General features: G+C 35.8%; 1 long non-coding RNA gene across 1 annotated transcript; it reads right to left on the reverse strand.

Moving 5' to 3' along the window:
- Nucleotides 1–107: 107 nt before the first annotated feature.
- LOC121426359 lies at nucleotides 108–27,999 on the reverse strand. Its single transcript, XR_005971598.1, has 3 exons — nucleotides 27,721–27,999; nucleotides 12,852–13,029; nucleotides 108–4,151 (listed from the first exon to the last, which is right to left on the reverse strand). It is a non-coding gene; the product is annotated as an uncharacterized LOC121426359 (long non-coding RNA).

The following is a 27,999-nucleotide window of genomic DNA, read 5'->3' on the forward strand; positions in this document are numbered from 1 at the left end:
TTTTGCATGTAAGGCTACAATATGCGCCTGAGCTGGAAGTACACTAGGTTACATTGCACGAAAACTAACACACGAACAAATAGAAGAATATAAAGAAGCATGATTTAAAGATAAAATTTTATTTGCATGATTCCCAATTTTCACTCCACAAACTTTATCAATAACAAACAAATCATAATATCACCATGCCCCAAGCTATACATGAAATAATTTTATAAGGTCGCACGTTAAAACAAAACACCGGGTCAAACCATGTGATACATAAACCTAAGATTATTTGTTGTCTTCGTCTGAGTTCACCTTCTCTGTTAGAACTGAGGAATCATATGGACATCTTATTCTAGGGTTTTAATGCGGGAAAACAAAAATATGGCTTACATAAAGAGAGAGTCATGAAAACGTCCCACAAGCTTGAAGTTGTCTTGTCTAGATTAAGCTCATTTAATCGTTGACTTACTGACATATCCTGATACAGTTATTCTCCCCGCTTCTTTGGTACCATTTTCATATGCATCTTTTAATGCATGACTGACTACCAGACAAAAAACCACAGTTGCGTCTACTTGCTGGATGAGGTATAAAGCGAATTTTGAAATGACTAGTAACTTATGTGCACGCAGAAATGCACACACACCCAAAAACACGCACCCGTGAGAATCTCGGGGGCACGTCGACTTGTAGCATTCAGCATAGTAACTTTGTTGCCAAAGAGGTGTTGCAGGCAGTCAGAAACGATCCTTCGCCTGTGCGCTGCGTGCCCACCATAGGTGTCTGAACTGGCCATTTCACTGATGCCAAATCAGGCAATCCATTTTGAAGGCAGTTATAACAATAAGACATTTGTCCACTGTCGACCACCGAAAGACATAACCAATGAGATAAGATAAGACTGCTGTGTGAAGTGTTTCGGAAGCAAACGTGTGTGTAGGAGGGATGGAGGTATGTGTGAGAGGTGGTGTGTTATGTGTGTGTGTTTGTGAGTAAGGACGGGTAGGTGTCTCTGCGTGCACACAAGTTATAACTTCTTTTCTTTGTTTTTTTTCTTCACCCATAGGCTCAACTGAGTCCGTCATGCATGTAAACATCCGTATGAAAATAATACCCAAATATGCAGAGAGGATCGCTCTACCAAGATATATGAATAAATTAATGATTACACATTCATACAAGACAGCTTCAACGTGATAGGATATGTCCTCTGACACACTCTGTAATTCATAATGATAATGCTAATAATATCCATTTCCTTTAAGGATTACATAACATCTGGATCTCTATGCACTTTTAGATACGAGAATCTAAGAGATAATAGCAATCTAAATAAAGACAAAATGTAGATATTACCCCCATGCAAATACGTAGCAGCATTTATATCATCAACTACATTACATTGGTGTTATTAGTTGGATTGGACATTTTAAAAAAGAGACAACTTAAGAAATTTGAATAAGATAATTTCAGTTCATACAGGTTATCAGTGACTTAATACTTAGAGATTTAATAAAGCATCGCCAATCGTAATAGGTGTTTTATCTTTGCTTGGAATGGCATCTCATCTGTACAACATGAATAACTGCCGTCAGATGCAATTTCAACCAAATGTAAATGCTTTTCCAGACCAAATAGCCCCTCTTGCGACATAAATGATGACTTAAACACTCGATTGTTAAGCGCAATACTACTTCAAACTATTGGAAACATTTTTCCAAAGGCAATGCATGCGCCTTTTGAGAAAATGTAATTATGACATCAATACAAAAACACTTTTTTATCGTTAATAACAAAAAACAGCAAACACTGAATAAAGTTTTGAGACGAATAATAAAAATACCACCCTTCCCATAATCCATTTCCATAGTCTCCTATACTCATTCAGATTTAAACATACATGTATTTATTAAAACGCGAATTTTCTTTCGTAACATGAATTGGAGCATTTTGGAAATTATAGCCCGTCATTATTGTAGATAATGGACAGTGTAACAGCAAATTTAAAAATTATCTTTTCAGGGTTAATTTAAAGGAGCCTTCTCTCTCTCCATCCATCCCTCCTCCTCCCCTCCCCCTCTCCGCTCTCTCTCCTTTTCTGTGTACTCACTCCTCTATCTTTTCAACCAATATCTATTTCTTTCTCCACAGCCACTGAGCAAGTTTTACTAGACACGATTGCCAAATGGACCAACGACATGGCATGTGCTTTGTAAACATCACTTTGCACCTGATTAATTTCATAAAACAATAAGATATTCAAGTTCGTTTAGATCTTAGTCGAATTGATTCAAAACACAAATTTTATGTATTTTTCGACTAAGAATTGTCTTTGTAATTACCCGTTTTAATGATTTACGTAGATAATTAGACAAACAAAGTCCTTTATGGGCGTTATGAAGGATGCTAGCAAACACTTGTCACGATTTCGACGTTTTTTTAAGGGCTTTTTTCCTCTCATGGAAATGGAGAGAGGTTATACAAGACACTTATTACGATACTTAACGAAAATTAGCAAACAATATAGTAGAAACATTTTAATTGCCAAACAGGATGATAGAAAGATGTGTTTGTGATAAATCCTTTGTCACTGGCTTAAAGTAAAACCTATACCATATATATGTACATGTATGTATTTATTACCATATTTTATTTGACAGAGAACGTGTTCTTTTGTGAGAATAGGATTTTGATATGCCTATCAAATTGATCGGTATTGATTTTAAAAATAAAAAGCCTTTTACCCTTCTCTAAATGGTTACATTGTTTAACCTTGATATAGCAAATTAAAAAATAATCACTTTTGACACAGTGGAGAAGGCGAAGAGGGAATGAACCAAAGCGTACAGAAATCTGTTCTAATAAATATTCAACCTGTTACTCGACTCTAGCACTGCAAGCCTGCGAAATCACATGAATCAAACTCGGAAAGCTATAATTGGCAGTTATTTGAAAAAAAAATAAATTCATTGGCAAGAAGTCTGGACATACGCTGTCTATGTCACAATCGAATTTATTTTGGAATATTTACAAGGCAGATATCACAGATTGGACAACAACGACAGAAATACCCCCCCCCCCCGACAAAATAGTACGACTTGACGGAGTATATTCTTTGTCTATTCACTGAAGAAGAGGGACTTATGTATTTTCAATCTCTCTCAACTTGTGGACAGTATGAAATCATGTCCTTGACCTGCCTGAATCGTTTATACCAGCTAGATTAAACGAATTATCATCGCAAAAATGTGTTCCCGAATCGAAGAGACCTGTCTTACATGCGATTTCAAAATGACTGTCACTTGAAATGCATCGGGATATTATAAAACCAATCAGGACGCTTCAGCTAATGTTAAAGGCTTAATTTGCCATTAAAACAAATGAGTGTTTTCGAAAAAACACACAAAACACAATGTCAGTAAAAGGAATTACTTACATGAATCATCAGATGTGGGCAACATAAATAACAATTTGCATACCATTATGCTCTAGGAATATAACATCGATGACATCTATAATATTTTAATATTTGAAAATAATTATTTCAAAAGAATATACGATGGAATTTTATCAGATAGAATCAAATTTAAAAAATATCATCGTCGGCTACCTTGCACATTTTGATGCCATCGGAATACTAAAAGTATTGCGTACCACCACTGGTAGGAGGTCTTTAATGACAAACGAATGACCGACTGGATACTTTTCCCTCTTTTGCTAGTGCGCCCTCACAAAACTTAGTATAGCCAATGGAGCATATTTACTTTTATATACATGTAGAATACTAGCAAGGGGGTTGAAATTGATCTTTCTAGTATTACAATGAGAAACAAAATCCAACTCATAACACTCCTGTAATAACATCACAACTAAATAACAAATGATTTCCAAACAAAATAAGAAAAGCTAAATGTACAGTCACGTTCAACACGACATGAAATGAAAACATGATTGTCCGGTCGTTCATGCAAACGATTTTGTGGCAGAATTCCTTCGAATATTTCTTTGACACGGGAAAAAGTGAAGAGATTCCTGAAGCAAGTTGTGGCCGATTCAAGAAAAGATCCTTTGGTCCAATATGGCTTGGTTCCTCCCCATGTTGCTTGAAACTGAAATGCCAGGCTGTACTGTTGTTGTTGTTGTAAGGTGAGAAATTTGAAGATCTGTATTGCAAGAGAAAGAGAGATACGAGGGGAAAAGAATGTGTTAATATTAGAATAGTTGATTTTAATTATACATACACGACCTGGTAAATGACAGGATCTGTTGCTGGACTTTAAGCTAAAAGGCAGCAGATTTGTTCTTCTTGCAAAACGAAGAGACTAATTATATATATATATGTATTTATATATTATAGTCATTATTATCATTACAGATTCTGCCCTCATTATAAAAACACCCCAAAGTGACAAATTCTTGATGACAGCAAATGCATTTAACTAAACCTGAAATACGCTTTGATTAATCCTTATAGATTATATTGTCAAAATCAATTGATGATAATATCATTTATTTCGAGGTGAGCAACAAAAATAGTTTTTCTTTGAGGGCAATAATGCATTAGTCAAAAGAAATCTAGTCATAAATGACAGACTTGTTTTCCAAACCAAACTGAATTCTACGAAAAAGGCAAGATTCGAAATCCACAAATGGACAGTCCTTCATTTGTGGATTTTTTTTCATCCAATTTCTTTAAGATTTTCAACGTAGTGCTTGTTCTATTTGGCTATATATATTGAATACATAAGAGTTCAAATCAGGCATGGGACAACCTCTTTAGGAGTAATGGTATTTGTATTATTGTTATGCCTGTGCAACAACGGGGGCCTGGTTTTCCTTCAGAGTGGGGGGGGGGGCGCAAAACTCGCACCCCATCTAATCTAGACTATGGAAGTTAAAACGAAAATGTGATATGATTATCATACCTGTCATCAATAAAGGGTTTCTGGATCATAATTATATGGACAATCTATCTCAACAAGAGTTTAAACTTTAAACCAATTTTATACTGTTATCCTTTGTAAGCTAGGAAAACTCATCTCTCACCTACGCATCAAGTAACCACCACCAGCACCCAATATCTTCACATAAAACAAATCAACTTATAAACATTTATTCTACGATTCCCGCCCCCTTTATTTTTTTCTTCCCTCTCCCACTCTACATCAATCCATAGTTTGATCCCTATCTCCATCTCCCGGTGCCCTTTTTAATCTTACGAATTCTCACGATTTGAAATTAACCCATCTTTCATTTGCCTTCAACAAAAGGTTTTACACATTTTCTTACATTCTACTTTAGTTTCACCTTGCCCTTCTAGATCCTTGCCTATCGAAAAAAAATTCTCAATCATGAAATCTAACGAATTTAATTTCAAGCAACGGATAATAAAATGCTTTGTTGCAATGCATGTCTAGATTTTGGAATCGTATTTTATTATATCCTGATTATTATATCAATCTCTGTCGACCATAAAGCTTTAGTAGACCATGAAACCTACTAGACAGACAATTTATCACAAGAAAAGTTAAAAACGAGAATGTTATTTTGGTTCTAAATAATGAATCGCCTCACACCTGACTGACATTTCAGACTTATACGCTCCATTAACTTCATTCATATAAACAATCAACACCTAAACATTTATTCCACGACCACCCCCCGTCCGCCTCCACTCCCATCTATCCTCTCCTTCATTCACCCTTTTAAAATCTACCAAATCCCACCGTTTCAAATCAATCACTGATCTTCTTCCATTTGCCTTCAACATTACATTCACCGATACATTCTAGCTACTTTCTCGCTTTTCATAATGTTCCCGATCATTTCAATGATGAATTAACTTGGCGTACCGCGGTAAGGTTTCAATCAATCTTAGCCTACTTTCATTAATGATAAAGAACGTGAAGAAGAAGTCTGGCTGAAGAAATGAATGGATTTTTTTTCCATAAAACCTTCTCCCTACATCAATTATTAACATCAGGCGAAAATTCAACACTGATTGATATAATCCCGCGGGCGTTTATTTCTTAAATTCTTTTTTTCATTATTTATTTTTTGAGCGCATGTAGATAAACGATAATCATTACCATTATTTTTTCGTATCGCAATTATCGGCGAAATAATTGCGTGCTCTCTGCCGCATATAATAATGATAAAGCAAGTAAAGAAAATAATATGGCGTTTTGACAATGCATTAAAACCACGCATTTTGGTGAGTATGGTCTGCCTATGCAACGTCATACAAACAATGCACATCACCAAGGATATTAGTTGGAATTATCACCCGCAGGGGAATATGTACCTTGGAACAGTTATAACACGCCCGAATCATTGGCGAGGGTGTTTAGACTGTTTCCATGGTAACGACTGTCGGTAGTTATTCATTCTAGGTCGAACAAAATTATGCGTATTATATGTTTTATAAAATAGTGACGTGGATCCTGATTATTTGATGAACCGCGTCCTCATCTCAAAACCATGAACGGTCATCATAATTTGGCAATGAGATCCCTCGTTAATAATCTTCGCCTTAGGCAAACTAACATGACTAATTGACCGCCCAAATGCGCGTGCGCAACCAATCATATCAACGAGATCCACTACGTCATCTTCAAACCGTGTATATGACACGCTCAAATCCGCAGAATGCTAAATATTTGATAAAAGTGTTTAAGAACAAAACTTGTATAATATTTATCACGCTGCTTTGCTTGGTATGTACATATTTGCGGAAATGCACAAAATGAGCAATGCAATGGCCAATGATGACGTCATGAAGATCTTCAAGTTTAAGTTAGTTGCCTTTGCATAATCAGAATGATTCCATGAAGATAGGCCCTATTCAATGAATGCCATTGGTAGCATGATTTTCTCAATAATTTTTTTTTCTCGGATATGGATAATAATTGTATGGAATGCTTTATAAAAAAAATAGAAATTTTACTAATCAATTTGAACCCCATTTAATGTTAATATATTTCTCTGAATTCATTTCACATAGCGGTAATGAACTTTTTAGTTAAAAGAAAACATGGGAATCTGCGTTGAACTTTGCAGTTTAAGACACATTGACATCAATATTATACATAATACATATCAATAATAATAGGGTAAATTTATAAATAATCAACATCAAAGCATGGATATATGGTAATCAAAACAATGCTGAATGGGGTATTAGCGTGCTACTGATTCGTTGGATGAACTTGATAATGGGAATCCGATGGCAAATTCGTGAATGATTCGGCGCAGGATATAATGTATAAACCACACGATGAACGAAGATTATATGGTCAGATTTGAGAAGAGATGCCTTCAGAGTTCCAGATATGAAGGTTTATTACCGATCCCCCCTGTTCATTACTCGCAACAATTACTCGCTTCCAAGTCGTATCAATAACTGAAAGGTAATACACGGATCGGGAAATAGAACATTTATTAACCCAGCGCTCTCTGTAGATGGTTGGAGGCAATGGTCTGGTGCGGCATCAGAGGCAAATGCCGGTTGTGATTGCCAACATCCCCCCTTCCGCCCCGGGCTATCCAATGCTTGAATTAGTGCAGTGAAGTAGCATGGCGTAACTGAAGAAATGAGGACACAATCTAGTTAGCTCGTGCTAATCAAACCAATGATTAGGAGGGGGAAATGGTGCAATTGAGTTTTTTTTTTCAATGGGCGTTAGTGAATGTTAAAGCATTTTGACAGCCAAGTCTTGATTTTCAGGAGTCTCTTTGAAGATCCTATACTTATTCGTAATGGGGGGGGGGGGGGGGGCATTGGGGGCACATAACCCCAAAAAGTTCAACGATCAAGAAAAAGTAGTTATGAGGAGAAACAAAAAAGGAAATCAAATGAATAGTTTTGCATGCATGAATATCATGTCAAATCAATCACAAAAAAAAATCACAACAAATAATTTCGAAATGTTCAGCATTTTTGCTCGCTTGCGACGTTGTAAAAGATTAAACCATGCGCTACGATGTGCGTGCTAAATAATTTATGTTCTACTTATCATGCAGCTGACTCAACTCAAAAGGCAATGGAAAGAAAGTCACAAAGTGAAAATTTCCTTCTTTTTATTCTTTAAATCAAGCAAACGCCAAACTTTTTCGAAATGGCTTGCCTAACCTATTTCTAAGCAAGAGCACACTAAGTACAATTAAGATAATCATTGGGGCGATTTTTCCTAAAACCATCAGCGAATGCTCAGTTGAAAATAAGCTTCCTAATAATTTCAATTAAAAAAACATCTGCGTATGCTCATTCCGAAATAAACACCCTAATAATTGAACAATATTACTTGTATTTTGCCATTATCGGGCACACTAATCAATGTGTTTAACCATACTAGTACCCTCAGTACTCTAAATGACATACAGTCAGGCAGAACTTTTGTTTGAAGTAAAAGCCTGTCAGTTTATTAGAGCATGTGCTTAGCTGAAAGGTCAACATCTCCGAGAAATGCTTTCTAGGTGGCCTCCGCCAGATCAACGCGTGAGCTGTGAGTTGTAGTATTCATATCATCACAAACTTCTGGACCTGGTTTTCCTTCATATATCACGTTATGATTAACCTCGACCTTTTCTATATATCGTCGTGGACTCGATGTACATACAATACCCCCACCACATACTGCCACAACCCCTGCCCCTATCTCTTGTCACAGGGAAAGGGTTTACTCTGATGCTTCTGTGCCTCGGCAGAATTTAGCCAATCATAAATAAAGGGAGACTAATGTAATGGTTCGTAGTGTATAAAGATTCCCAAAGCAAATTGATCTTTAGGAACGTGATAGGTCAACCCTCGAGGAATATTATTCTACGTCACAATAGTTCACACCTAGCTAGTAGCTGTGCCGTTGGCTAGTTCAGAGGAGGCCTGGTACGCACGTGACTACCGGGGATTCCCCCTAATAACGATTGCCTATTACCCCCAACCAAACACCGCTTCGTGCGTGCCGCCTATCCCTCTATTGCACATTTACCATGTTTTCATTTCACGTAATGGGACGTACAGTTTTCATCAGATATCTCTTTTTTCCATCTGTTATAGCTATTATCATGGAAGATCGATCATTCCTAAAACCAACCTTTTATTTTTGTTGCGTTCATTGCTATTTCTCTCACAAAACTAATCAACGAAAACAGTTGTTTAACAACCCCATAACTGTGACAACTTGATTATTTGATTATTAATTTGCTTTGACCACCGCATTCAAATATTAATATATTCATAATAAAGGTGTAAGTATTTCTGGAGAACATGCACACATGCTCAGTATTTACTGATTATTTCGGTTTAAAAAACTGATTTATTGAGTTGTGCCTTTTTGTACGTTTTGAAATCGGTTTTATCATTTTTGTACAAATGATTTTTCGTGTGCAAACTCATTAATTGAGAATCATTTCGATTAATCACATTCATTGAACATCCAAGGCGACAAAATGATTATTTCTTTTCTTTTAAATAATTTATTTATTTGAGTAAATTGTTATTGCTTAACCTTTTTTGAAGAAGCCGTTTGACTGATTTAAATTTGCAAACAATATCACATGTGCTCGTTTTCACATTCGTGCAAGAACACCCAATATCTCAATATAAATATTACGCAAAGCATCGTCGCTTTGCATTTAAAAACATATAAAGTACTGATAGTTATAAATCTTTCTGAAAGGGAATCCCTGTTTATTCGTAGCTTGTTTTGTCATATCTATATATCAATCAATCACTGAATCGTAGAATGAAATCTGCTCTGACGCAACACTGAAAACAAGGTGTTTTCCCTTTTTTTATTGTAAATCATTTTGTATCTGAAATCCGATCACAATGGCACGGAAGAAGAGGAAATGGTAAACCTACTCGTTGGAGTATCGATTGCTATCTTGTGCAATCGATAACCAACAGTTAACGGAGATGATAGCGAGCTACTTCAGCAAGCTACATGTATCTTCATTCGTCGCAAATCTAGTGGACGATCGTACTTAGGGAGCTGTCAAAGTTTTCTTGAAACTATAGATTAGAGTGTTTGTTTTTAAATTTCTATGGGAGGAAATCGCCCTGAGCAATTAGATCAGATTGATTTAGTCTGGATAAGCAGGTGTAAGAATTATATAGGTATATATTGATGCCAACTAACCCATGTCATATTGACGGTGGGTTACGTGGTAAGAGTATTTTTTCTGGCGGCTCGATTTAAGATAGATGAGGGTGTGTGGGTGGGTGGGTGCATGCCTACTTGTTGAGATGATTAGGGGCTATGGGTGTGCGTACACGTATGGGTGTGTGTGTGCGTGAGAGAGGGGAAGTGTGTGTTTGTGTGAGTGCGGGGTGTGTGTGTCACAGACGGAGTGTGTAACGGTGAGGGTGGGGGAGAGGAAATGCCGATGATGGACCGCAAGTGCGGGTGGGGTTCGTGTGTGAAGGTTGCGTGTTCAATAGTATATGTGGGTGTGTGATAATACTGATATAGACAAATATCCTCTAGCCTTACTTTTGAGGGACTGTCTAGACTAGTTCTATTTACATGATTCATAATATCATTGATGATTGATGCGCATCTTGTGCAGATGATTCTGCTAATAAAAATCCTTAAAGGGGAAGTGTACACAAGAAAATAATCAGAAAAGAAAGGAAACTTAAGAAAAAAAATCAAATAAGCATCATGCTGAAAATGTCATCAAAAATCCGATGCTAACTAAGAAAATTACGTATAAAGTATGTACCAAATGCTGTGAAATTGGATCTTTACTGTTCGAGATTTGTAACAAAGTAAGATTTCATTGAATCAAAAGTGATTTCAGAATTAGGGCCTATGAGCATGTATGCAGTTTTACTGATGTAGACTTGTTGACTATATAATAATTCAAAAGCAAAAAAAATGGCATTTACTGAATCCTCTTTTTAATTTATTCATGAATTTCCGTCAAGATCTAGCCTATTTTTAAATTAAGGATTACGATAACGGAGGGGGTGTTAATAGTCGGATAATTGGAAGATTCAGTGTAAGGTTTGACGTGTAAGACACACATTATGAATACTCCTTGTTTTACAGTTTGTTGCTTTCGAAATCAGAGGCATAACTTGATTTAGAGGGACGGAAATACTGCTCTCATTCGATCAATTACTCAGTCAGTGGATCTACCAAGAAATGCACCGTGAATGGTAACTTAATTTAACCAGGAAATACTCTCTGCAATGGAGTTTGTTTCGCGTCTTCAATACTGATTGGTAAATTGCTTCTATACCAACGGATTTATTTAAACAGAATTCAACAGGAAGTTCTTCCTCATCAAGATGGTGACATTTTTACGAGCAAAAAAGGATGATGAATTGATATTTCTTACAGTTGTAGTGGTAGTAGTAGGTAGGGTAGTAGTAGCAGTAGTAGTAGTAGTAGTAGTAGTAGTAGTAGTAGTAGTAGTAGTAGTAGTAGTAGTAGTAGTAGTAGTATGCTACTAGGAGTATACTACTAGTAGTACTAGTACTACTAGTAGTATACTATTACTATAGTAATAGTAGTAGTAGTATTAGTAGTAGTAGAAGTAGTAGTAGAAATAGTAGTAGTAGTAGTAGTAGTAGTAGTAGTAGTAGTAGTAGTAGTAGTAGTAGTAGTAGTAGTAGTAGTAGTAGTAGTAGTAGTAATGATTGATAGCATCATGGAAGTTTGATAATCGAAGTATTTCCTCTTCATAGTACCCATTTTTTACATCTTAATTGTAAGTACAAATAAACATAACAATAAGATCAGAGTTCACTGAACCTCTCATATAAACGAAGAAGGTATTAAGACGGACATATTTGGATGTGTAAAGTTTTCAGACCACCTTTCCACATTTCTAAGTCGGTCTTTCGGGGATATGATCTGAGATCTATATCTTTTATTCTTGTGTGTGCTAAAATGGACGCTGACGTGAATAATCCATTTTACAGTATTACGAAGTTTGTTTAAAGCGAATTTCTTGTTATTCTTTCAATTCAGATTTAAGGCATTACTTCATCTAATATCGGTGCTATGTATCTACAGTACACCTCTTTACATACTCAAGGGATTTTTCAAAGCAGTTTTCGTTGTTTTTTCAATATTCAACTGTTTCAGTTTCCTGCACTTATTTTTGAAACACGTTGTCCAACCATATATCACTGGTAGCTTACCATAAATTTGTTCTTTGTACAGACTCTTGTTTTTCGGACATGATAGGTGATACAATATGGGTTGATGAATTCTATCTAATGACATCCGTAATCAAACTAATGATCTGAAAGAGAGGATCTTAGCATTCCCTCGTCCATTAAACCTCGACTTCTCACTTTATTCTCTATTTCATTCTATAAAACGCTACATTTTCACCACTCACGCTCTGCGAGGGTAAGCTAGATTTTCTCGTTTATTCAATTGAATATCAACATCTCCATCGTGTAGCGAGGTCTTTATCAAAATACCGTTGATTCAGAAAAGGGATACGATAGGATCAACAGTTCAAAGAGAGATAGGAAAGGAAGTTAACTTAAATGAAATAATAAAAAACAACAACAAGATTGTGTCCAGTTGCCTAGCAAAATTTATCCTACATGTGACTGTATGGATTTCACCGTAGTATAATATTGTAATTATATATTTTACTCGTTTCTTTCATTTTTATAGAACCATCGAGTATGAAGAGACTAAAATATGAGGCTGACTTTAGAGTTAAACACGTATATCTGACACATTTATTTACCCATTTTAAATATATATATATTATGTACTTATACATTTAAAAAGACAATAATGATAATAATAATATATATACATATATAAATATATATTATATATAACAACATCTGTATATAGTTCATGAGTGTATGAACAAATATTTCTTACCAATGTAAAAAGAAAGGGATGAAGAGAAAGCAAGACGGGTGTACTAGCATTCTATATTCATCTGTCTGCACCACAGGGCGAATTTGACCATGTCTTCGGCGTAATCAATCGACTTGGATCCACCTCGCTTTTGTGCCACACCAGCTGGCTCAAAAAGCCTATCGTCTGTGTTTTTACGCTGGAAGGAAGAAGAGAGAAAATAGAAATATATTGTATTATTAAGGGCCAAGTCCTTTCCAAAAACGAATGACGGATTCTTCGGTTGTTTGTTTATTTCCAATCAAAAAATAATAAAAGTCAAAATATGCATGTTAAGAAGCACAAACAATAACATATATGGTGAAATGAATTCTTGAAAATGACAATAGCATTTAATCAATACCCTATAGAAGATTAAAGACAAAATACCAAAGACAAAGAACGGTTTGAAAGCCCATTATCAACTGCACTGACATTTTCTAATAACAAAACGTTTTCGTGAAAACTTAATGTACAATAAGTAAATTATTGAACATTTTAACTTTGTTCAGTTTTACAATACAGTCATATGCGAGGAAGGGATGCTAATGGAATGAGTGAAACGCTCACGTATCTTCTTCATTGAATTCTATGACAAATGATATACTACAGTTTGTCTATTTGTGGTAAAATAATCGTGAAAATGTTTGATGAACACATTGGTTTACCAACATTGTAACTTATGAATTACACATGGGTTTTTATTACTACATCTTGCAGAAATGGTATTACAAACAAGAGCGGCAAATGTTTGAATCAAGATATGAATGAAATTGGAGAAATATGGCGGCGGTCAGTTTAAACCACGTGATCACTCCGTTTCACCCGACTCAATCTAAACCCCCTGTTCTCTCTCATTGGCATATGCTAGGATCAAGAAATGAATTAAACTGGAGATTTACACGAGTAAGGTGTGAGGGAGAAGAAAATGGCGGCGGTCAGTTTAAACCACGTGATCACTTCCCTTTCACCCGACTCAATCTAAACCCCCCGTTCTCTCTCATTGGCCTCCCAGTCACTAGAATATCTTATTATGCTGAGAATGCCTCATTAATCAATCCTTAAATAAAGCCTGAGAATAGGCCTAATAACTAAATATTTTAAGACTGGTCGAAGGATGTGCAACCAGGAAGTCCACTATCAAATCTTAATGGACGTGCATTCACAATTTGTCATCGTGTCGTAGTCGTGTGCCTGTTAACAAAAAAAAGTATTTATGTGTGACAGGATAAGGGCGTATGCAATCGTAAAAAAATGTGCGTGTGGGGTGATTTGTTTGTGTGTGAGGGTTATGTGCGTGTGTTTGTGAATGTGAGAGAAAGAGAAGGCAAGCAAACGGGATAAAGAGGATACCAGGGTTTCGAAAATGTGACATAAAATTGCATGATTGTGTATTACGAGATTGGAGAGAATATATATACTTAAATAATTGATATCGTCCCAGTGCAGTGTACGATGCCGTTCCTCAATAATGGCCGTTTAAAGTGAGCTATAACAATAACACACTCTCATTTAAAATTGGAATGATAAAAATAATGCTCTTTTTAAACATGCAAATTGGCAACTCTTCATTGAAATTAGTATTTTATCTTTCATATTCAATCCATATTGCATTTAAGAACAGTTCACAGCCTGAAAATGAATAGAGAATTTAATAATTGTTGCCGATTTGAGGAGTAAAATCGAATTAATCTTGACATTTGTTAAAAGTATGTACCTGTATGGACTAAAGTATAAAGATATAGTTAATATATATCTATCACTGCGGTCTTTTGGGAAGATATTTGACATTTTAGGTCACGCTGAATGGTGATATTGCAGTTCTTCTCTAAGACTCTCTATTCCATATTTCACTCCCATGATTGCAAGCAATAAGGGCGGTCAAGAGTGTATGGGCGGGGGACGATCTTCGGATTTTTATACAGGAACCTAGGGAGCCCGCACTATATGAAAAAAAAAATCTCACGAAATAATGATGATAATAAATGATGAAGATAATAATAATAATGATAACGATAATAATAATAATAATAATATTATGAGTTATAAAGCGCCAAATCCTCAATAAAAAAGAAGTCGTCATATATGATTACATGCCGTCATCATCTGCTTGAAAAAAAAACCTGTTTCATACCTGCTCTACAGTATTATAGGAAAGTGATTCTTATCGCTATTTTTTTTCTTGTGTACCCAAGCCACTCTGTAATAATCATGCAATTAAAACGTAAACCACTGAAGGCTTGATTTCCGCTACATTGACAACGTCAAATAGGCCTATATTATATCATGCATTGTTAATATTGATATTTCATCCATTCATTTATTCTAATTAATAGCAAGTTCCGTAAAAAAAAGTGTTCTGTAATTATTGATTTATTCATTTATTGACTTTTGTAACTGCCTTTGATTGCTTTATTTAGCGGTGTATATATACATTCACCCTTTTCCACGTTGCTCGTATGATCTTCTAATTTGCTCAATCAAATAGCGGTCATATGAGGTCAAGAAACCTTTCATTTTCGCTAGAAAAATAATAAAACCAGCTCCATTTAACCCCCCCCCCCCCGCTAAAATTTGGATGACAATTTATTTCAAGCCATGTTAACCTCACCGTTGATAGGAAGGGAACATCCGGTTTTTAGCTTCTTTTCTTTTTTACTGAGTGTGAGGTAAAACTTGAATTCCTCTGTGCAAAGTGCAGTCAATTTTATTTCAAAATGGCAGCTAGATCATGTAGATTGAGGATGCAATTTCCTGAGGCGAAATACACCTTTTTTACTCCTCAGGTGACTCAGGCATCTTGCTTGTCACAATATAGACCTATAACATATCATCATACTTCATACGGACGTATAAGCATCACTGGCATGAAGTTGATAGAGCTCCATTGCGTTTTCTTTAAGAGTTCCAAGTGCCATCTGAAATGGTCTTGATTGAGGGGGTTTCAAAGAGGGGCAGGGAAATGCCGAGCTTGTGCCTCTTGCAGTGGCATGACGATAGTATTTCAGAACTTGATCTCCAAGCAGCGTGGAAGTAGTGGCATGCCCGCATACTTCAAGGCCATCATTGAACCTTATAGATTTTTCTTCGGAAAAGCCTCTTTTCTCAAGTTCAAACGAGTAATGGTGGTAATAGGCTAGATGGGTCGGAGAAGTAGGGTGAAAGTGAGGATAGAGCACGATTCAAAATTTAGACGCCGTCGGAAGGGAATGGAAGAAATTGTGAAATGATTGGACGTTCTGACTTTTTTTAATGATTAGTACCGCGTTAGACAATATACCGAATATACCGCAAGAAGAAAAAAAAGCCTCGGCATACAAGGAATAAAATAATCACAATTGGGTTAGTAAAATGAACATTTTAACATGAGCGTAGGACATACGTAGTTTCATCATGGGCATTGACGAAGAATGTGACTTTACCTTTCATTTTTAGAGCTACGCTCCTTTTGAAATATACAATTTTATTTCTACGGCATTTTTCTTAGCCAGTTATTATTGTTATTATTACTATTATTATTTATTATTGTTGTTATCATTACTACTGTCATTGTCATCATTATTATATAAGATATATATAAGATCTAATTAAATTAATTGTCATACGGATAATATAGATGATGGATGGTTGATAATGAAGTTTATACAAATTTCTTTCCAGATTTTAAATATGATTTCGATACACAGCGTGAGTAGAGATATCCTTTTTTTTAAACGCACCTTACTACTCTGTTCCTTGATTTCATTTTCTCTTTCATTTACGTGTATAATAAAGCGCTCTCTCTATTTGTTATGATGATATAAAAGAACCGAGTATTATCACGGTGTTATTGATTGCAATATGATATAAGAACTCTGGTTGGTATGCTGTCAGCATGTTCAGTTAATTAGTCATGTTTTACAATAATCGTTATGATTATCGATGGGTCTAATGAGCTTGTATTTGTGAGCGGAATGCGTACTGCCTAGATGAAAAAAAGAGTAGATTATGCATTTCCTTATCCCAAAGTATTGTTAAACCCTTCTGAGCAGGAAGAATAGTTGATTTAACTGACTAAAAGTTGGGAAAGGGAAGAAGGTGTAAAATAGAGACTCTCAGGAGCAAAACAGAAAATATGTATGCAAAGAATGAATTTTCCCCACGCGGTGAAAATCGTTATTGTATAATGAGGCATGGAAAACATGAAGATAATATTAGTGAACGGGCTACGCGTATTGAGCGCTGAGTAAATCAGGCGTAATGCATTTTGTGCAATTATCGTTCGACCATGCCTTTTTTGTGTGATATATTCATTATTTAATGATCATATTAACTTCATTTGGTGCTATAATGATATACATGCAGTTCTACTTTGTTAAGATCATCGGTGTTCACATAAGATTCGCATTTTCTTTATCCCTAAAGATTGTACAGTTTTAAGAGAAAGGTGATGTCAAATTCTCCAGGTTGTAAAAAGTGAAGAAACAAGACCATCGTTGTGGGCATGGAATTTGAAGATTAAAATCAATTTCAGGATATGATAGTTTTATGTATATCTAGAAACCCCTAAAATAACATTATCTTTTAAACCAGGATTTTGCGAAGTTCTTGATTTGAACACTAATTTACTCAAATATTCATCATTTAAAAATACCCGTAGATATTGTATTCTGATATTTTCAAGATTGACCCTTTGTTAATGAAAAAATATATAACGGTGGTCATACCAATTCCTATTTAACAAATTAATTTTTAAAACCTGTCTAGATATATCAACTTTTGGTCGATGTGTTTTCAAATGCAGAGCATTATGTTTTATAGAAAGATTAATTACTCGCCTGCGCAAATAAACACATCGGAAAGCTTTCTCATATAAATTAATCACAGGTTTGACTCCTGACCTTTATCATGTTTATTCCATACTTCTACGTAATGCCATGAAGCAAACAAAAATTATTCCTTTTCCGTATATAAAGTTTAGAAAGAGTTTAAAAACACATTCATTTAGCATTTTGTAGACAATTACGAACCCAGTGATCTTTACTTGTAAAAAGCGCTTATAGAGACCTACAATTTTGTTTTGTTTTATTTTTGCACTATGCAAAAACGTTTCATAATTACTATTATCACTCCTTTACAAAATACAAGAATGTGTCAATAAAAACATATTTCCGACTGGATAAACATTTTTTTAAAATAAAGTTCTAATTTAGCACTTAAAGAGCGTGTATAGTGACTGCACTTCGGGGTGCTGATTTGTCTAGTTCAAATTTGAACGAGAAAATCAGCACTCCGAAGTGCAGTCACTGTACAAGCTCCTTGAGTGTTAGCACTTCATTTTTTGGTGTAGATATTTGGTGTCACTTTCCCATTGCCGTGATTCAGTTTCGAATCTTCATCCGCAGTCCCATGCTTTTACTAGTAATCACAGCCTCACACAGTATTTCCACTTTGAAGGAAATTACCCGAATTCCGGGAAATCCAGACGTTTTACAGGTAATTTCCGGGAAATGAAAAAATTCCAGGAAATTCCGGGAAATCCGAAAATTACAATGAAACAACAATTAGATATAGCAACTATTAATATTCATGTTATATTTACATGATTTTAACTCCATACGTAGCTCAAAAATTTTCGCTCGCGCTCCGCGCTCGCATTTCGTAATGTTGTTCCTATTTTTAAAGAGGGCAGGGACAAAAAAAAATGCTAAATTCCCTGATTTTTGCCACCTGGAACAAATTTACACTCGTTGTATTATTGCCCGATTTTCGTTAAAAATCAAACTTGAAAATTCCAGGGAATATTTATGAATTTCAGGAAATTTGGAATCCAATTTCGGGAAATTTATTTTGGAGCTGTGGAAACACTGCCCTCACAGGACAAAGCTTGATGTCCTGTATTAGAGGAAAATATCGAACATCTACTCGCAGAAAAATGTCGAGTAAATTCGAGACGGTATCCCGATTTCGATTTCTTTCCAAATAAAAACTAATTAGATCATGAATTATTGACCATCAGTAGAATTCCCTTTTGATTGTCATCTTGACCTTTATCAAACTCCAAAAGGAAAGTCGTTTGAATTTTTTTTCAGTATGATAAACTCTAATTCAATACATCTGGAATTAGTCAAGGGATTACACATGAAGCCGTTTTCACTACACTGTAAAAAAATATTAGGTAAACCTTTACCACCACGAGGGTAATCATGTGTCCAACCAATTTGCGGCAGTATTTTATCCAATGCGGGAAGCATATTGTCCAGTAAGGTTACAAAAATAAGCAGCAATTACTTTAGAATGGGCAAAATTTTCATCACAATGGATAAATAAAAATGTCCAAGAAAGTGCCCTATGTTGGTTGGACACATAATTACCCTCATGGAGCACTTTTACCCAATATGTTTTAGAATGTAGGCAAAAATCGACACGTCTAAACAATGTCATGTTTCTGACACATTAGAAAGCGTTTCGTTATAGACGTAAATAAAATAAATTTCTTTGAAGTAAATTTCATAAGACAGTCATACACGAATCATTTTAATTGATGAGTGGTTTATCAATTCTTCCTCATAGTCCCATTCTTCTTCTGAATCCTATTTCTCCTAAAATCCCTTTATTCTATCTATTTTCTTGTATAGATTCAATGGAATATTTTGGTAAATTAATATATGTGGTAAATGTTTGATATCAATGGTAGATGTGAAATATATGTGGTAAGTGTTTGATATCTATGGTATATGTGAAATATATGTGGTAAGTGTTTGATATCAATGGTAGATGTGAAATATATGTGGTAAGTGTTTGATATCAATGGTAGATGTGAAATATATGTGGTAAGTGTTTGATATATAGGGTATATGTGAAATATATGTGGTAAGTGTTTGATATCAATGGTAGATGTGAAATATATGTGGTAAGTGTTTGATATCAATGGTAGATGTGAAATATATGTGGTAAGTGTTTGATATCTATGGTAGATGTGAAATATATGTGGTAAGTGTTTGATATCAATGGTAGATGTGAAATATATGTGGTAAATGTTTGATATCTATGGTAGATGTGAAATATATGTGGTAAATGTTTGATATCTATGGTAAATGGAAAATATATGGGGTAGGTGTTTGATATCTATGGTAGATGGGAAATGTATGTGGTAAATGGTTGCTTTCTATGGTAGATTTAAAATATATTGTGGAGTTTGATATCTATGATATAAAGATTTTAAAAGCAATTGCTTCGACCCTGTTTGGCGTTCAACGATTAAAGGGATGGAGCCTCGTCGATCTGGCGCTGCACAGCGGCTGCCGGGCTCACGATCAATTGAGCAAAGCATATTTTTTGGAGTACTTCATTTCATGTCCAGTTCGAACAACGCAAAATGGATTTGCATCTTCATCTTTTTCATATGATGAAAGGATTGAAAGTTAATTAGGAGAGACTGCTAAATTCAATTGCATCACTTTTGTATGTTTCATTCATTCAAAGTTGAAAGCTAATAAAATAAAATAGAGGAAACAGAACAGGAAGAAGACACCACTTACCCACTAACACCTTCCTTTCCGAGAATGCTTCATTGTTAAATGTGACTAAACATATAAAAAGGAAAATATAATCTCAATTTTCTTATAATAATGATAATGATAATAATAATATGCCCATTTAAATAGCACTATTACTATTTGCTTATACTCAACTTCGCTTTGATACGTGGTATCAAATTATTACCACGGCCGTATAGCTGAGATAAGTATTCTACTCTTATAGCATTAATTATTATTTCGAGTTCTATGATGTTATAACTGTGTGTCATATAGACTTCATATATTATGCAATTTGTCACTTTTACATAAAAACCATCGAGAGGGATTTGTGAATGTAATTAGAGTGATCAATTTAGATTCCTTCGAAGATGAGATAACAAAATCCTGCAGCCTTTGAAAAATCTTAATGTTATATTTGGACAAATATGGCGTTCACGAATCTAGTTTCCTCCTGTGAACTTATTTTTCCTACGACTTTTTTACCTTTATCCTTTCAGTTCAAAAACGTCGTAGTAAAAGCTTATCTATTAAACTGAGGTGTAAACAATCCAAGTTGCTTTTTGTGATTAGTTTCATGTCTTCTACTTGTATATTAGTATCTACTTGCCCTTTTCCAATGATAATTTTCATTTCAATAAACTTGAAAGACAATTTGGGATGCTAAAATAAATCTTCCTAATTGGTGAACAAAGTCCGTGGGAAGATATTGTAGAAAATAAAAAACCCAATCTAATAAAAGTTCCCTTTTCGTTCTTTCATTAATTTCCCATACCGTTCACATGTAGATGATGTATATTTGTATTCATTTGCTTCTTTTCTCTAATGATTTTTATTTGAAACAAGTGTAAAATACATTGAGTGGGGGTTATTAATAAACCATTCTCATGGCAGAAAATTGAGGGTTGGATTTAAACACGTAAAATTACTCATAAACATAGCTTGATGGAAGATTCGATGATCTTTTTTTAAAATTTGCCAACGTGTTATTGAAAAAAAAGAAGACGTCTTGTATACCACTGCGTGTCAAAGGGGTACACCTGTAATCAAATATTCCGTTCGTAATTATTAAAACTATAAAGAACGATAGGGGTGGAAGCAGGGAAGCATACAAAAAGAGGAATAATTGTATTATATTCATAACATTTGAACATGGGGTTGTTTCAATTTTTTAACTTACGGTCGAATGATGTTTAAGCAAACCAGGACTCCATACGCGCTAAACTAAAGAATATCAGTTATCGTGTACATCTTTTATCTAATATAAATGAAAATGACTGATAAAAAGTGTTGTCTTTCCATCAACCGTTAGCCCCTCACCCCCCCCCCCCCCCCCCCCTCCCCCATTTTCTTTCCCTCGAAGCTTATGACTACCTTTTCCTTCTCCAAAGACTCTATTCTTCAAAACGATTTGAGAGTTAAAATGTTTATCTAGCTTAAATGGGCAATTAAGAAATCGACTTCGCTACCCATCGAGGACAGCTGTGTACAGACATTCAAGCTTTTTAACAAAATCACTTGACACGCTAATGCAGTTTGTACCCACTATTAGCTCTAAGATCGTCTTCAATTTCTACCTCTCCAGTATAACACGTGCCCAAAAGCGCCTGGCGAGGGATAAAATCAAGGTACTGGCCGAGTAGAAAGTTATGTGATATGCTCCAAATTTATCCACAATTTTTGACGAATCATCGATGTTAAGATGATATAAAGAGTGTGGTAAAAAGGGGTAGGTTCCAGTGATGTCAGATTGATATGTGCCCCTCCGGACATGTCATTCTATATAAATTCTTATGCTCTATCCTGGCTTCATAGGAGTGTAGAATATAAAAGAAAGTAATATCTTAATTGATCCGCATCAACATTTTAGATAAATCCTACTCGGCCTTATATCAACATTAGGCAGGAAACGTGTTTATTGTGCAATCAGATTCCGGCGACATTTAGTAATGCATTTTCTATTGGGAGTAGGAAAAGCAATATCCAATGATTGTTAGAGTTGTCTAGTTCCTTCTGCATTCTGTTTACATCGTGTTTTGAAATTGATTTTCGCTTAGTCAGAATCACAACATCTATGTATACAATGTCTATCTTTACCCTACAATAATTGTAAAGATATACAACCCTACCCCGCGTCGTTTGACGTCATCAGATGATGGCAATGTTCTTCTGATAGGTCTTCTATCATTACACATTGCTACCCTGAATATCTTGTTCTCCGTCAATCTTCATAATATCCATCCATCGTTCGATCGATATATGGGAATGAATACTTGTCCCAGACAAAAGATTAAGTAGGTAGCCTTAACCCTCTGACCATTCTAATCAAGCCTTGCTTTTATTTAGTGAGAATAATTATAGCCATGATGCGGAAAGGAAGTTTATTTTCATCTTCTGAGGTTCAAAAGCGTCCTATTTTTAGCTGCTCAAATAATGACCGAATTTTGTCAAATTTCGATTTTTTTTGCGCTGCGTGTAAATAAATATTTTCTCTAGCCTCCTCCGACAAGCAAGTGTTTGCTTCTCTGAGAGCCGGGGGTGTTTGGTTATGCAGGCTCACTTATTAGACGAATTTGAGTGGCGGAAAAACTCGGACCCAATTTGGCTGTCTGCCTCAGAAATTAAGGTGGTTTAATGCACGTCACCCAACCACAGTCGCGCTAAACCTAATCAAAGATTGCTTCTAATACGCGTGGAAAGACGCAGGTAGGAGAGAGGACGATAGACGTTGATAGAGGGAGATAACATTTACCACATCCCGGTTGATCTCTAAATGTGTGCTAGTATTACATACCAATAGGAAATCAGATCAATAGCTTCACGAGGACCAATCGTCTTGATAAAAGGAACCTTGATAAAAGTAACCTAGCACAAATTACATTGACAAGCATTGTTAGAAAGAAGTGAAGAATAGCAATCTCTTAACAACTGAAGACAAACATTTCGTCAAAATATATTTCAATATAGAATTGAGGGTATATTTATTATACTTGCTGCAATCGGTACTAAGAATCATACTTGAAGGGTTCCCAGTTTAATCAATTTATTTCTGCACTGTAAGAATTTCATGGATCTGACTGTGACCTATAACTTTAAACATCAAAAGATCATTAATATAAAACAGAATTCTGCAAACAATAGCAGCAAACTAGGATTTATATCTGAATGTGTAATAAACTGTAAACGTGAAATCCCCCCTAGTTATCTGACTGGCCTTCAATTAAAAAATGTAAATATTCAATAACCCCCAAAAGACCCTAAACTGTAAACTGTGGCGTCTGCCTGAAATCCATTGTAGAGTAGAGCCTACAGAAATAACTTTCTAGTGATTACTGTAGAAAAAAGAACATCCAGTCGCTTGGATACAACTACGGTTTAATAGAGCGTTCCGTACACGCCCACTCATGACACGTTTAAACCCTTGTGTCGATGCAAAATCTTGATATCAAATTGGTTACTTAACTTCATTTCAGTTTTATATGTCCACCCCCCCCCCCAAAAAAAAAGAATACAACTGTTGGAAAAATTGCCACACTGTTGTAACTTCCATGGAAAACTTTGAATGCTTTTCGAATGCGTCACAACAAATGTGTACTGAATTGAGATTAGCCTCAGAGTCTTGTAATCATTGCTGGCGAACCCGGGGGTGGGGGTGTGGACAGAGGACGTGTCCTCCACTGACTTTCGAGTTTTAAACAGGAGCCCATGGAGAGGGTCATATCTCCCCCCCCCCCCTCCACTGGACTAAAAATCTTACAAAACCGCCGCCTGTTACTGGTGCCATGATAGATGCCACAATAACAAAATAACAATAGCTGTGATTCTATGAAACGGGGTCCTAATCTTCTTGCATCATTCCGCGTGAACTGTCTCTCGGGATAAACCATCGAGACAGCCAAGGAGCTTCTAACTAGCCCTGGATTGATGGCCGATTGAGCAGAGTGGGAATAATCAAATCAAAACCGGGTAATTGATCGTGTAACGATGAAATCATTAACGTCAGTGAACGAGTGATGCATCCTTAATAATGGCCTAGCTCCAGCCCCGTGGCGTCGGAGAGCGCGTTAACAGCTTGTTAACATGGGCGGTACATCATTATCGAGTTATCATTAATTGGGCATGTCATGCTACCCCCCCCCCTCCTCCAACACGCACACAGACACTCAACCTCACCCACACATAAACTCAAACCTACATACACACACCTATTCAAATCAATCATACCGTGAACTAAATAATAACTGTCAAATCTTATGAAATAATCTAGAGGCCTTAATCTATCGTTCAGCGTGTGTGTACTGGCTGCCTGATCAAATATTATACCTCTTTGATATTGATTTGTATAACATTGATAGTAGTGTTTGATCCAAATATCCAAATGAAACTTTGCCATACAATTATGAATCATGATGATCAAATATCCGAAAACGATTGTCTAGACTCCTAGTAATATCTTAATGACAGGGAAACGAAAGTAAAATTTTGATTTCAAATACTTTGCAGAAATTTTGACCGATTTTACTCTCTGATTTTATTATGGACATTATCATTTTTGGTATGACCTTCATGTCTGATTTGATTTTGTAAACTTGGTATTTCTTTCTGAGTGGGTGGGGGTGCTAAATATGGGCGACATACCTCTGAATTTCAAATAAAATTCCTAATATGTTATTATGTTTACTAAAATAATTTATGTCTCATATTCATATGTCATATTTATTTAGGTCACGCTTTTTAATACTATGTCGTAGCATATAGGCACGAGGTACTATCATCAAGTGATTATACGTCGTAACCTATTGTAAACAGGTAGCGATTGCAACCTTTTTACAAAGTTCGCATACTTCAAATGCATTTTAGGACTTCCTCCTACTTTTAGAAAAGGTATATAAATGTAAACGAGTGACCTATTTGTCGTGTCTGAATCCCTCTGGCAGCCATCACAGGATAAACACTACCGACCTACCAAATCATCTTATCTCTCGCGATTACATGTTAGCAGATACACACGTTCCGGAGTATCGGATTTAAGAGGGAATCAATAGTAATGTAGAATAGAGTGTACAGTCGTGTTTGGAGACAGAGTTAGGTTTCTGTAGCGACCAGACACGCAGGAGAATTCCGCGGGGTTTTCTGCAGGTTCTCGGACACGAGATAGCCGTGAACGTAGGACAAATACCAAAAAATGCATCTAGATTCAAGATCTTGTCTACATGAACTGGTTTACGCAAATCCAAATACAAAATAAAATCATTTTCAAACTATGAACCTACCCCCCTCCTATTTTTTGCTCGGATTTTTTGGCAACGAAAAAAAAATGTCCTTTTCACTTGAGAGAAACGGTGAAAAACAGAAAGAAAAGTATAAAGGAGGTGTTATATCAATTTTGAATTTACAGCCTCGTAGCGGCCGGTCAGATTCCTGGCATACTTGCAGTGGCAACGCATTCTGTTAATTAGCTCACATGTAGGTAAACCATGCTACTGCTACTGCGCGCATCAAGACATTCTCCTGCACATTGGTCACCTGCACTCATAGAGTTATATAAATCTTTAGTACGTATTTAACTCTATGCCTGCACTCCATCAACGGCGGATTAGCTCTGCATTAGTGTATTACCATATGTGCACAAGTAGGCCGTAAAACAATATTTAAAAATGCTACAAATGTCCAGTTTTCAGGCCTTAATATCAACAGATTTCGAGCTCTCATTAATATTTGATTGATAAATAAGGTAACAGTTTCATGGATTGTTAATAATGAAATTGTTCTCTTTTTTAGAATGGAATATCGATATCGACAAGTTTCATCTCGCGCTGAGGAAGAGGAATAGCAAAAAGTCATTTTCATATTATGACGAAATGTCCTTACAATTTCCCAGGGTGTTTGGTCTAAATAACATTTTTTTAACAATATGCTCGCGCTTTGCGTTCGCATTATTTGTGAAGTACGATAGCCACTTCACAATTTTCCTACAATGCTTGAAATAGTGCATAAATTGACCCTCTTCAGATCGCAATTAATTTTTTACAGCTCGCGCTTGCGCTTTTTTGATTTTCATAATAAAAGAAATGTATCAAGAATGCCCAGATTCTAGGTCTAAATCTCAAAAACACGCAGTTTGTTCTTTATTTAAAACGTGCTTGAATTATCCAGTTTTACATCAGAATATCAACAATTTTCTTCTCGCGCTTCGCGCTCTCATTTTTTATGTAATAGTCTTCCTTTTTGTGATTTACGAAGCATGAATAGCGTGGCCCGTTTTTAGGTCTAAATTTCATTTTTCGCTCGCATTTCGGGCTCGCATGAAATGTTTAGTTACATACCAATTGTGTAAAGAAAAGTGCTTAGAATATCCCATTTTTGGTCAAAATGTCATAAATTTTGATCTCGCGCTTCGCGCTCGCATCGTTTGATTTTTGAAATATGTACTGTTTTCATAGGTAACTGCAAACAGTCCTTACGGTCTGTTTTCCATAAGGCCAGAACGTATGCATAAAAAAATTCTGCTCTCGATTCGCGCTCGCAGTAATTATTTAGCTACATACACGTCTTGTTCATCATCACATTCATTGCTCAGAATGTTCAATTTTCAGGACAAAAATTTCTATTAAAAAGTTAGTTCGCGCTCGGACTATTTGATTAGGGCTTATGACATTATTTATTTTTTGTGGAAATAAAGCTAAGATGACTGTTAGGACTATCCTTCAAAAAAAAAAAATGAAGATCAACTTTGAGTGGCCGATCGGGGAAAATATGGGTAAAAAAATTGCCCTCCCCCTATTGGCGAAAGCTGGATCCTTCCCTGACAATATCCGCAGACTGGTCTGACAGGTCTACGCAATGCCTTACGTAGGTGATCTTAGGTTGGGACACTCAGGCCCGTATTCTGAAGTCGGGTTTAACTTAAACTCAGGTTTAAAGTTGAGGTTTACGTATGGATAGCCAATTGTTACATAAATCACTAACAGTACAGATATCATACTACAGCTCATTTTGCTGTCAAATCATTCATAATTGTCTAGGAAGTATAAATAGATGATTGTCTTCACCATCGACGAATCAGGAAAGAGCACAGTAAACATAAGAAACATACAACTTAATAAAATGTTTGATACTTTTGGCTTCCCATACTTAAACCACAACTTTAAACCTGAGTTTAAGTTAAACCCGACTTCAGAATACGGGCCTCAATGATCACATGGGTAGCTCTCTGGTCTGGGTGACCTCATGTAGAGTGTCCGTTAATACTGCATATTGAAAACCTGGTTTGATTGATCCTTGTTCAAACATGGAAATTGAATTAATCATTTGAATTTGGACGATTTGCTTACCATAATTAATGATTTAAGTGTGTTTCGGAGTGCTGCGTCCCTCTTTTGGAAAGCTCCCTCTGCCGTTTCCCTCTCGTCAAGCATATTCATGTCGAAGGCTCGCGCATGCGTACTCCTGCTCTGTAATAGTAAGACCAAGCACGCTGTTGCCAATGTGAGGAACAATACTGATCCGGACTTCATGTTGGATGAATATATGAGGTTGTGGGGGTGAGGGGTAAAGCGAACAGGAAAATTCCCGCCTTCTTCTTTCTCGTTCTCCTGGTTTCTCGATTTCTT

Source organism: Lytechinus variegatus, chromosome 13 (assembly GCF_018143015.1).
Source record: "Lytechinus variegatus isolate NC3 chromosome 13, Lvar_3.0, whole genome shotgun sequence".
In the NCBI taxonomy this organism is placed as follows: Eukaryota; Metazoa; Echinodermata; class Echinoidea; order Temnopleuroida; family Toxopneustidae; genus Lytechinus; species Lytechinus variegatus.